The sequence below is a fragment of the Podarcis cretensis genome, assembly GCF_951804945.1.
Source record: "Podarcis cretensis genome assembly, chromosome: 9".
Lineage (NCBI taxonomy): Eukaryota > Metazoa > Chordata > Lepidosauria > Squamata > Lacertidae > Podarcis > Podarcis cretensis.
Genome location: NC_137178.1, coordinates 23,507,100 through 23,520,806, shown reverse-complemented (window position 1 = coordinate 23,520,806; position 13,707 = coordinate 23,507,100).

Here is a 13,707-nt window from a genome sequence, read left to right as displayed (position 1 = left end):
ATTTTACTATAAAATGCTCATTTGATTTATATCCCACTTTTCATCCAAGGAGCTGAAGGTGGCATACATGGTTTCTTCTCTCCCTGTTTTGTCCCCACAAGAACTATGTGAGGTAGATTAGGCGGAGAGGCAGTGACCTGTCCCAGGTCATCCAGTGAGCATCATGGCCGAGAGGGGATCTGAACCCTGGCCTGCCAGGTTCAACACTATAGCACAGTGGCTCTGTTTGAGAGAAAATGCATTTAGAAATGTGCACTTTGTGTGAAAGTATGTTCGAAAATATGTATTTAAATAAGTATTTAAACATGAAATTTCATGTAGATTTTCTTTTTTAAATGGCAGACTAATGCAGAAATGGGATGGAATTGATACCTCAGTCGGTGGGTCATGAGACCACATTGGGCAAAAGATTCCTGCATCCCAAGGGTTTGGACTAGTTGTGGTTGCAGTTTTGGGAACTTTTCCTCCATTACATTCCACTGCTCCAAATTTTGTGTGTGTGTGTGTGTGTGTGTGTGTGTGCATCTTCAAAGCTTCAGCTTGCTCGTCTGTTGACACCTCTCTCTAGTGTGTTGTAAGGAAGGTGCTATTTTGGTTGCAAGGGATCCAGAAACTACCACATCAGATGACCCCAGAACTTTCCCTCCACCAGCTGCCTCTTTCTCTCTCCCTGTTCCGTAGATGATGGCTGCACCCTGAGAATTCCTTGTAAATGCAGTTGTCAGCTTCCTGTTAACTGAAGACGCATAAACACCTCCCAGCACATCATTTCTTAGCATTTTAAAATCCACCGAGGAGCACATTAAATGTTCCACTTTTAGCAATGTTTACAGTTATAATGACTCAAGAATGACAGTGCCCTGCTTTACTGTAATCCCTTCCTGGTCCATGTGTCTCATAAATGCTGTGTTGTTTAAGGTTCTAAGCAGACTCTGCCAATGGTGCTCCTGGAAACGGCTACTACTGGTTGTCAGAAGAGAGCTCTAAGTCTTGAGAGCACGTGCATAAAGGAGGCTGGTCCATTAGGTAAAAGGTAAAGGATCCCTGGACTGTTAAGCCCAGTCAAAGGCGACTCTGGGGTGTGGCACTCATCTCACTTTTCAGGCCGAGGGAGCTGGCGTTTGTTCACAGACAGCTTTCCAGTTTGTGTGGCCAGCATGACTAAACCACTTCTGGTGCAATGGGATGCTGTGATGGAAGCCAAGCTCACAGAAATGTCATTTACCTTCCCGTTGAAGTGGTACACACTCACTCACTCACTCACTTCTGGTAGTTGACAAGACTAGGTCTGAGGCTCACCTACTGAGCTTACAGGTTTAAACCCCAGAGTTTTGCCAGCCACTCTCACGGCATATTTAGGCAATTGTACCAACTGCAAAACTAGAACCAACACCCTGCCTTGCAGAGGCATCACTGCAAGTGCAGCATAGGGGAAAGGATATTTGCAATTGCTTAAGGTTTAAACCAAGAACTGGGGAAGATATTACCATCCAGCTGGGCCATTAACCCTGTTAATTCCAATGTAGTTGCAAGCTCTATTGGTAAACACAAGTAGGGTTGCCTCATAGGACTGTCCCAACCCTGACTGGGCAGCGGTGGGGCATGATGGAGCCACCACTGCACCTCCAGTTCTTGCAGTCATGCCAGCTGCTGTAGAAAGCTGGGGGCAGGCAAATCCCTCTGTCAATCTGGAGCTAGCACAACATTTGGGCCTAAATCATTTCTAATGCCACCAAGTGATTGCATTGCTCTGCTTGGCAACTTTCTCCAGTTCTTCAGCTTGCCCATCTGCTCAGCAAGCAAGTTAGAGATCCCAGCCTAGAACATAGGTGGTTTGGATCGCCGCCGAAATGTGTTTAGGTGTGCATGTTTCAGGTATGGCTTTGAAGACTTCAGGTCCACCCACCAGAGCCATGGACATCAGAGCCCAGGCCTTCTGGTGATGGTGAAGAATTTGCTTTCATGTCTGTGCTGCAGGTGGTACAGAATAGAAAAGTATGTCATTTATACTTTGGGGGGGGTTGTTACATTTAATTATTGAATGCAATTCCAAATTTGTGATTGAGTGGGCATTTGTTGGGGCAAGGAAGAGGGGGTTTAGTTTAAGAAGCAAGAAATAGGAAAGTCACACTGTTACAGAGGAGTAATTTTAAGATTAGTACAGCAAGCAGTAAATAGCTGTAACGATTAATAAAGCTGCCACTTTGCAAGGAGAATAAGGTGATAAACAGCAGGCACCTCTTGTTTGTGAAAAGCTGATCATCCAGACCAACTTAATTTCTGTTCTTTGAAAGGATAAAAAGCTTATGGATAAGGGAAGTGAAGCAGACATAATATATCTCAATTTTATTAAGACCTTTAATGCTGTTCCCTTTTACAGAGAAATTAGAATATGGACAGATGAGATGTAATTTTTGTAAAATGGATATATAATTACCTTGGTTAAACAAATATGTTTAATCAAAGGTGTCAATCACTCTGGAATACAAATGTATTTGAATGCCAATTGTAAATCAAGAGAGTGTTCTATCAGGAACTGTCAAAATTCCTAGGGGGGGGGAAATGGGGATTTTCTTATTAAAAATGGTGGAAGTTTGTTTTGAAAACCCCCCATCTTCCAGTAAAAATACATAACCTGCTTGACCGGGTAATTCAAATTTCATTTCTGACATTTTGCACAGCCCAGAACACTCCAAATAAATTACGTAATTGACAGGGAGTTCAACTTCCTTGGCATGTTGGTTTGTGCTGCACACAAATGCTTAACCACAATCTGCAATTATTTTGGTAGGACTAGAACAGCAGCAGGGGGCTAAGAGTGGGAGAGAAATTTGGTTCACTTCACATATAAATGTGAATTTACCTCATTTGCCCTTCACGAAACAATACGCAAACTGAAACTCAGACATCTACGAATATTCACACTTCTCCGAATTTTGCAGTACAGTACTCCATACAAGGAATGTGTACAAAAATGCATACACTAGGTAAAGTGGGCATAAAAATTCATACATTGGGGAAACCTGCTAGCAGTGTGTATAAACGGTCAAGACTATATACAAATAAGTGTTGGTAAGGAAAAACATTGCACTAAAATGCTGGGTTTAGTGAATTTTCATGAAGGTTAAAATAATAATTCACAAATAGATGTAGAAATGTGAAGAACTGAAATTAAGCTTAGGAAAGATTGAATTATTTGGAGGAAATTTGGGGGGAAATGGATTCTGGAGGTGAGTGTGGAAAGAATCTGGGGAAAATCTCAATGGGAAATGAACCTAAGGAATGCATTTTCAGTCCATATAGGGCAGAGGACCGGCCATTGGGACTGGTTCTTGCATGAGAACATACAATTATCTGTACCGGAGCAGAATGAGGTCCATGAAGGCATTCTGTCTCTGGCAAGTCATATGAAGGTGAAGACTGTTCCTGGTATCAGGTATTCAGAGGTGTAGTGGAAGATGATGTATTGATGGGCACTACCTTGGATGGCCTTAAAAGAGGATTAGACAAATTCAGGGAGAGTAAAGCTATCAATAGCTACTCCCTGTGATGGCTATGTTCCACATCCATTTTTCGAGGCAGGATGCCTCTGAATCCCAGTTGCTGAAAATTGCATTCAGGGAAATTGCTGTTGTGTTCAGGTCTTGCTTGCAGGCTTCTCATAGGCATCTGATTGGCTGCTGTGAGAACAGGAAGTTGGACTAGATGGGCCTTTGGCCTGATCCGGCTGAGCTCTTCTTATGTCCTGTGTATATGAAGGATCCAATGGCGGAACCATTGGAAGACATTGAGCTACTGTTCGTCTTATCCTTTTCTTTAAAGCCATTGAACCCAATGGCTGTCACCATGCTTTGTGTCAGGGAAACCCATCAATGAGTTGTGCAGTATGTGAAGAAGTGATGCATACAGCACAAGTCTGGTGCACCGCCTTGATTTATTTATTGTGAGTTTTGAGTTTGCAAATATAGGGAGTGGTTGGGGGATTATTATTATTATTTTAAAAAAATCTTGCTTTAATGAACTATATAACATGGCTAACATTCTGGCCTGTGTGTGTGTGTGTGTGTGTGAAATGAAACTCTCATCAGTTAAATGGAGGAAATTGACTTTCTGAGCTAAATCCTCCCTCTTTTAAGACTCTGCCATGATAAAGCTGCCCTAAAGCTGGCTTAACCAGCCGTAGAAGGATCATGTCCAAGCCAGAGAGCTTATTGAGTGACAGAACCTGATTCAAGCCTTCCTTTCTCTCTTGCCTGAGCCTAGGAGAAAAAGCTGACAGGTGGTGGTAGGGAGAACCCACGGACTTCAAACATGCTGGCCCACATATTCACAATCCATGGTAGAAAATCAAGTGTGTGTGTGTGTGTAGACAGATACATAGCATAGATTGATACCAACCAAACAGCAGTTTATTGCATGGTGCTCTGTAACCAATGATTTATATTATTTATTTATGGCATTTCTTAACCAAACTTGACTCTTTTTTTTTTTTTTTGGCTTTCAGTAATACTTTATTTAGAATTCAACAATAACAAAGAGGAAAAAAACCACAGTAGTTGCTACACCCATTCGTTACGATTAACCAATTTTAACCATATGTAAATAATAATTAAAATTACGTAACATCACTTTTAACACTGAAGTTTTCATATTACACTTTTATCTCTTTATCTCTTTCTTAACTTAACAAAAAGGGAAAGACCAAGAAAGGAGACACACAAAAAGAAAAAAGAAGAAAAAGAAGAAGGCGGAAGGAATGAGGGGAAGGGGGGGGGGAGGGAAAAAGGAAAAACAAAACAAAACAATTTGGCTTCCGATTAGACTCATTGTATTATTATTTCTACAATTTTTTCAGACACAGTTCCAAGTTATTGTATTTCTTGACTCTTTGTTGCCGGTGTTGCTGCTGCAGACTGGGATGAGGTCAGCGCAGTGCAGCCACGTTGGCAGTGCCACTCAGGCACTCTCACCAGTGCCTTGCACCACACTGATCATGTTGCCTCCCCCTCTATGTCCTGCTATGCAGCAGTGATGTGGGTGACTGGCAGTTAGGTAATCACTCCCGTCCCACCCCACTGATGTATGTGAGATTGGGATGCCCACTACTATGCTGACTTATTGTTCAAATATAGGCAGAGGGAGAGCACTTTTTTGTATGATAACACTGGTGTTTGCTTCCCACAGGAGCAGAAGAAGCAGAGATGCTATGCTAGCTTCCCAAGCAAGTGGGATGCTCTTACTTATTGGGAGGGGGAGGGAGAGGGATGAGGAAACAGGGAAGCTGTGGCAGTGGAAACACATCAGTGGTGCCAATCCAGTGCTCCTGCCAGTGCATTTGCACCATTTCAACCTCCTCATGGCTTTGTTCCTTCCCCTCTCCTTCCTGGTAAGCACCAGCAGCCCACCTGCCAGGATGGTAGCATAATGACTCTTCTCTCCCTCTGCCCTGATGAATCCTGAAAAAAATATTAAGCCCCAGGTAGAGAAGGATAAAAACACGGTTAAGAAGCAAGGGATGAGAGGCAAAGATAAGGGAGGCTTATATCTCCCAGAGCGATCCATTTGTTTGGGTATCTTGAAAAGTAGTAATATGGAGAAGCCTCAAGGAGAATTCCAAAAATCAACAATGTGGGAACTGAGAACGGTACAGTTATTGTTATGTACTGAAGTTCTCACCCTGGGCCAGCAGGGGGATACTGTAGATAGATATGCAAATAAGGGATCGAAAGTGACGTTCAGTGATTGGATAGTTTTAGAAAATTGTTACAGTTACATTGTACTGGAGCTCTATATAAGCAGGCTGACTGAACCCTTCAGTTCAGTTCTGTCCTGGCCTGTGAATAAACAAGAGCTGTTTGAAGAATCACTGTGTCGTCTGATATGTTCACCCACAGCTTAACAGTTATAGTGTCCTGATTAGTGTTAACTTTAACACAAACTGCAGAAACAAACAAGCAAGCAAGAAAATCAAACCATCCTCCATTGTAGGCCAACTTGACAACTGGGCCACCCACCTGTCAATCACCTGATGTCACAATGATGTCAAGTGACCTGTTGAAATCAAGCCATGTGGGCAAAGGCACAGATGTTTGCAGGTGCTGCCAATCAGTTTTCAGCAGGAAGTCTTGTCGTTACCTGCCTCGCATCTCACATCGTGGCTTGGCTGAAATGACTTGGTGGACCAAATGAGGTCTGGCAGGCTGATTTGGCCTGTGGGCCACAGGCTCCCCACCCCCGTTGAAACCCATGATAGAAGCAAGGTCAAATGTTACCAATGGTAACAGAGAACGTGTCCCAGAGCTGTGGAGAGGTGTTGTCCAGTACTGACATGTGCATACACTGGAGCTTGCTCAGGAACAGTAGAAGGTTTCAGCACCTGCTCTGAGGGATACCTTAGGAAATCCTGGGCAATCCCACCAGAGCATGAAGGAGCATATGCACATCAGATCCCACTGTGCTTGTAAGCAGCAGGGCCAATTAAAATTTTAGAAGAATAAAATGTTAAAAGAGGAAGAATCGATTATATGCTCCAGAGACACAAGTTGCCACTGGGTTTTGTGATTAAAAATGCTTCTCTTGGAATGGATCGTGAATGGCAGGAGAAACTCAGGCAACTGAGGGTTTTTTGCATGGTGGTTGTTGCAGCTTTTGATGTACCCTGTTAGGCAGCCAAAATTACTACAAAGGCTAAGTCCCCTCTCCCCAAACTCTACAAAGCGTTTGTGGTTTTTTTTTACCATGAATTCTGAGCAGCAACTTAATGCTTTGGAGAATCACTGCATTTTATGCCCGTAGTCAGGAGTGAGGCTTGAAACTGAGCTTTCTGTGTTGATTGAGTGCTGAATGCTGAGATCTATAGCTCCTAGTGGTTAAAATACCTGTTAGGGAAAGAATACTTCACATACAGTGGTGTAGAAATGTCTTATGATGAAAGGGCCCAACTTGTCTTTATTAAAGGCAGAGCTGAACATTACAGAAGGTAAGGTCTGCAATATTTAATTTGCAATTTAGCAAGCCACAATTGCTATTCAATTAATAAGTTAATAGATTTTTTTTTAAAATGCCTTTAATCATTTGAAAAGGTGCCCTCAATATGTTAGGTGGCAAAAACTGCAAGGTTTTTAGTGGGGGCAATTAGAATAAGATCTATTGTTTGATTATTGATGTAAACCTCCTAAATGTATTTTGTATAGTTAAGTTTTTACCTCTATCTTCAGTACATTTTATTTTATTCCTATGGCTAGTGACTGATGCAAATAAAGATTGTTCTGAAGTTGGGTGACAGATTTGTAAAGCAAGTTGTTATGGTTAAAACTTAAAAAACGAGAAATGACAAACATCGTAATAGAGGCATTCTCTCATACAGAATGGGATATGCAACAAAATCATTGCAGTATGGAATGTTCCTTTTCAAGATTCCAGCCAGCAAGTTATGACCCATTCCAGGATACTCCATTCCATTCCCTGGTCCACTCCCTCCCTCTAGGCTACATAAGGATCCACAGTCTGAAAATGAGTCTACTATCAGCTCTACAAACGAAACAAATATGTGTTGTGCTTCTGAACAATTGCTTTAGCAGATATAATCAATTTGTTGCACAAAACTCATACCATTAAATCAAATAAGGGTGTGTGTTTTTTAACGTGGGGCCCGCCCTACAAGAGATGTGTGACTGCCTCCAAAACAGTAGCCCTATAATGGTTCAGTGTGTTTGGCTGTTAATTAGAAGGTTTGTGGCTTGAGCTCACCCACAAACGGCTGTGAGGAGGATTCCTGCATTGAATGGGGTTGGAAGGTATCCTGAAGCTCATCTAATCCAACTCTATGGTTTTAAGTTAGCTGAGCTTATGCTCCACTGAAATTGATCGGGCATGTTAGCAATAATGTAACTCCCATTGGCTTCAATGGGAACGAAGTCCAACTATCCTAGTGTGGATCCACTCCTATGTCTCTTCCTCCTTTATCTACCCCCGCCCCATGAGTTTCCCCATCCTTCTCCCCTTCACTGGAAAACTGTGTGCCGCCTTCCCTAATAGCCATCCTGTGCATTTATATGCAGCTTTATTGCAAAAGGGGCTTTGAGTCCTTCAGTGCTCTTATCCACACAATGGCAACTGACCCAGGCCGACCCTATCGTTAGGCAGAGTGAGGGAGCTGCATCTTTCAGCTGAGATGGGGTGTTATGAAAGGGTGGCAAATCGCTAACTTCAACAGCTCTTATTGTGGTATTTTTACTGCAAGGGAGAGGAATGGACACTTAGGGACATAGGAAGGTGCCTGATGACAAGTCATACCATTGAACCCATCTAAATCCATATTGTTTACACTGACTGGCAGCTGATCTCTGGGGTAGGTAGAGGACCCTTTCTCAGCACTACATGGAGATGTCAGCAATTGAACTTGAGACCCTTTGCATGCATAACACATGCTCTACTACTGCCCTTCCCCTTGTGAGATTAGCTGCTTGAGGCGCAATAACAATGTGACTTGGGCACTCTGCATGTTGATGGGTGAGTTGACAAGAGAGGGATTCAGCTTATTATTCTGGCAGCAATCTGGGCTGGCCCTGGAACTATAACCTGGGGCTTTCAATGGCTTAGAGCAGGGTTCCCCATACATGGGTCTTTGTCTGTTTTTGGACTACAACTTCCACCATCTCTAGCTAGCCAGACCAGTTGTTGGGAATGATGGGAATTGTAGTCCAAAAACAGATGGAAACCCAAGTTTGGGAAAATCTAGCTTAGAAAGTGTGAAGCATCATCCAGCAGAGCTGCCACCTAAAATGGCAGACCCTCCTTTCTTATGGAGACATTCCTGCAAGCATCCAAGAGACAACTGCATGTCGCTGGTAGGTCAAATATGGCATCATTAATTATAGCGCTATTTAATAGAATGCGTCTTACGTTAGGATATTGATAGTTTCAGAATGGGAAGGCTGAGTGGACACAACAGTGTGTGGCATTTATATGATGTTCTGACCTTTCTGTGCTGATTGAACTGCACCTCATTTTGTTTTGGGAGTAATAAAATTAAATGCCTTATTGAATGGGCCCTAGCATTTTATTTGTTTAGTTAGCTTTTGATCTGAAAATCAAAGATGAGCTGCAACAAAGGGTACTTTCATACGAGGAAGGGTGTCCTTGATGCGTGTTCAAACACCCAGTATCAGAGGAGGAATGACATAAATTACAATACATGTCACAATACAGCAAAAGTCTATTTACAACAATAGAGAGAAGGCTTGTCTGCAGAGTGGATAAACATATTTCTTTCCCCCACCTCCGCACACCCCTTGCCAAGCACGCAATAAAAACACTTTGCATAAAACAAATACCAAATTATAACTAATCACGGGAAAGATGACAAATGTGTGCCATGCTGCACTGTGAAAATACTAATCAAAGAGGCCTATCAATTGTTAAAATTAATTATTTAGATATGCAAAACGCCCATAAAATATTTGTGGATAATTGCATAATTACATGCAGGTTAACACAATCAAAAATAGCAATTGCATTTTAAAAAAAAAACTATGTCCTTGCTATGGATGGGTTCCTTTCCTGAAGGCTTTTAAAACCAGGCTTTCCTATAATCTAAGCCAGAGGCCATATTTACATAGGAGTCTGGATAGGGACAACAGCCACGAAATTAAAAGATGCCTGCTTCTTGGGAGAAAAGCAATGACAAACCTAGACAGCATCTTAAAAAGCAGAGACATCACCTTGCCAACAAAGGTCCGTATAGTAAAAGCTATGGTTTTCCCAGTAGTGATGTATGGAAGTGAAAGCTGGACCATAAAGAAGGATGATTGCTGAAGAATTGATGCTTTTGAATTATGGTGCTGGAGGAGACTCTTGAGAGTCCCATGGACTGCAAGAAGATCAAACCAATCCATTCTGAAGGAAATCAGCCCTGAGTGCTCACTGGAAGGACAGATTCTGAAGTTGAGGCTCCAATACTTTGGCCACCTCATGAGAAGAGAAGACTCCCTGGAAAAGAACCTGATGTTGGGAAAGATGGAGGGCACAAGGAGAAGGGGACGACAGAGGACGAGATGGTTGGACAGTGTTCTCGAAGCTACCAGCATAAGTTTGACCAAACTGCAGGAGGCAGTGGAAGACAGAAGTGCCTGGCGTGCTCTGGTCCATGGGGTCACGACTAGTCAGACACGACTAAATGACTAAACAACAACAACAACAACAACTGGATAGGGATTCCCTTGGGGTGGGGAATATAGGAGGATTATGCAAGCAATCCCCTAGACTGACTGCAGGAGAGTGGCCCTTTAAAAGAAGATGGAATCCTAGTCAATATCATTGGCTCCCAGTGGTGGAGGCAGGGAAAAGCACAACATGATGGCAGCAAGATGGAGCAAGATGAAAACTTGACTCTGGACCTCCATTTTGATGGCAGCCTGAAGCTGTGTGCCCTGTTGTTGTGCAAGTCTGATCTTTAAATATCTAGAATATAAGAGAAATGTTGGACTGTTGAACAGGGACACTTTCTCGTAAAGTTCTGTTTGATTTGCCTCACCTTTGAGCTCACATCCTTGAGCAGTACAATGCTGCTGTGAGAGGGAACTTCAGCTTGTGACACCAGCCCAAATTCAGGAGCCCAGCCTATCATTTCCTGATGCACCAGGCAAGCTTGCAATATCCTCTATAATTTCATGGTCTGATAAGGAAATGTGGCGATTTTATGGGGACTCCCAGAGGGGGGAAATGATTTCACGTGGATTCAGGTGAAAAAATAAATTTCATCGGATTTCTAGAAATGGATGGATTTCCTGGAATCCATGAAATGTATCATTAAATCTATGACAGTCGAGGAAAATGCAGAGGGTTCCCTCCACCCACCTCTTTCCCCAGTTTCAACCTTGGTATTCCCTACAGATATTCATTCCTTTATTACACATAATGCAGTTTGCATCGTCTTTGTTGCTGTTATTGTTTTGAATCTTCTTGATTCTTTAACAGGTTCAGAGTTTTCTGACTTTCAGCTGATAGCAACACAGCCATAGGGGGTATGATAGCCTGAACAGGATGGAGTATTTCAAATCCATTTCCAGGTATTCCATTCCCCCTTCCCTCCCATTATGAAAAAAAAATGGCAGGCTTTCCTTATGTTATAATGGAAGTTGAAACTAAGTAAGTAGGTAAATAAATATATGGGTGCATGGCTAAATTGGACACAATGCCACCCTATTCCAAGCAAATCATGTGCAATGCACATTTGAAGTTTGAAATGCTGCCTGCAAACTCTAGGCTATATATTTACTGGAATAGGATGGACTAGAAAATTTATAGGTCTCCACAAAATCCTATTTCAACCAGCAAAGCAGATGAAAATTCTCTTCAGTTCTTTCCAAGAAAATTGCCCGGACAAGGCAGCTGTATGGCTTCTGAATCTCATCCTGCCCTGCACCTGACTGTTCAGGCATGGATCGCTCCTTTGAGAGGGTGGGATGGGGTGGGGGTGGGGTGAAAGAGAGACACAGAAAGAGAGAGAGCGCATGTCAAAGAGAAGGGGGACCTGGAGGTGCAATGTATTCTGGGCTTTAAGAAAAGACAAGGGGAAATCTGTGATAAATGTGTAGAAAAGGAGGAAAGTGTACAAATTAGGAACATAGGAAGCTGCCTTCTACCGTTAGACCACACACACACACACACACACACACACACACACACACCAGCATTGTTGACACTGGCTGGCAGCAGTGGGCTTTTGGGTCTTCCAGCTCTACCTGGAAATGTGAGGGATTGTAAACCTGGGACTCTGCACGCAAAGCATTATCATTCCTAGTCGAGACTGAATCTGTGAATTCATTCACACATGGATGCATACATGTAACTCGATCAAAAAATTACTCAGGGTCAGTTAACATATGACCGCAGCCCAGCATCCAAGTTGTATGCATGATGAGTTACAGGAATGATGCATGATTCCCTGACACACATAGAGCATAACATGTCTGCCTGTAGGCACACACAGTCACATGGGCAGTGCCTGCCTATCCTGTTGTGTAATCTCTGCCTGACTCAAGGGATGCTCTCAGATAGATGGCCTTTCATCCCACCCAGACAGCTGAAATGGAGTACACTCATATTCTAAGACACTGGCTGCAGTCGCACATACTGCTAAGCTTAGCACAAATGTGTAAATTTTCCTGCTCATTGGTAGGAGGTCCCAGCCATTTTGCTCCTTCCCAGTCCTTTGGCGTAGCATGTCATCCGAATTGGAGGTGAGTAAATCTGTTGATTTTTTTAAAATTGCCCAGTAGCACCTTAAAGGTAAAGGTAAAGGTAAAGGTACCCTTTACCGTTAGGTTCAGTTGCGAACGACTCTGGGGTTGTGGTGCTCATCTCGCTCTATAAGCCGAGGGAGCCGGCATTTGTCTGCAGACAGCATGACTAAGTCACTTCTGGTGAACCAGAGCAGCACACAGAAACACCGTTTTCCACTGGAGCAGTACCTATTTATCTACTTGCACTTGATGTGCTTTCGAACTGCTAGGTTGGCAGGAGCTGGGACCGAGGAATGGGAGCTCACCCCATTGCGGGGATTCGAACTGCCGACCTTCCGATCGGCAAGTCCTAGGCTCTGTGGTTTAGACCACAGCACCACCCATGCCCCATAGTAGCACCTTAAAAGGTAAAGGTACCCCTGCCCGTACGGGCCAGTCGTGTCCGACTCTAGGGTTGTGTGCTCATCTCACTTAAGAGGCCGGGAGCCAGCGCTGTCTGAAGACACTTCCGGGTCACGTGGCCAGCGTGACGAAGCTGTTCTGGCGAGCCAGCACCAGTGCAGCACACGGAAACGCCATTTACCTTCCCGCTATAGAGCGGTACCTATTTATCTACTTGCACTTAGGGGTGCTTTCAAACTGCTAGGTGGGCAGGAGCTGGGACCGAAAGACGGGAGCTCATCCCGCTGCGGGGATTCGAACTGCCGACCATATCGACAAGTCCTAGGCACTGAGGTTTTACCCACAGCGCCACCTAAGTTTGTTCTGGGTATCTGAAGAAGTGTGCATGCACACGAAAGCTTATGCCCAGAACAAACTTAGTTGGTCTCTAAGGTGCTACTGGACAATTTTTTAAATTTTTTTTTACTGCGTCAGACCAACACGGCTACCTACCTGAATCTGTTGATTTTTCTTACTCTTACTTTCCCATTACCTTAGGTTCAGTTCTACACATCAGCTTGCACTTTTTTAAAAAAACAACCACCACACACCAGCATTTTAATGAAAATTTATCCTGATACATACATGTTTGCATACAATTCTGCCTAACCTGCATAGCTTTGCGAAGCAACCCCCCATAATATGATGACATTTTTAGATGTTATTTTAACTAATATGTGTGTTTTTTATGCAGTTTACCCCAGTGAATTTTTGCACCCATTACTTGGCAGGAGAATTCCATAGCAATTTTCAGAGAAGTGAATTTTGGAGGATGGCTGTGTTTCAGTTGATCATTTTGAAAAGTGTGAGTTATGTACGTTTGGCATTAATTGAAAACTGAATCAAATTTCTTCTCCATCTGTAGTCTGAACCCAGGTTCAAAGTTTAGCTCTCTCCTCTTTAACTTCAATCTGCAGTAAAGCTTTGTTCTTGACAAAGACATCTTAATTATTGGAAAAAATAAACTGTTGTTTTAAATATGCCGTTTTTACACCTGACAGTCAAAGCTGTGGGCAAAGTT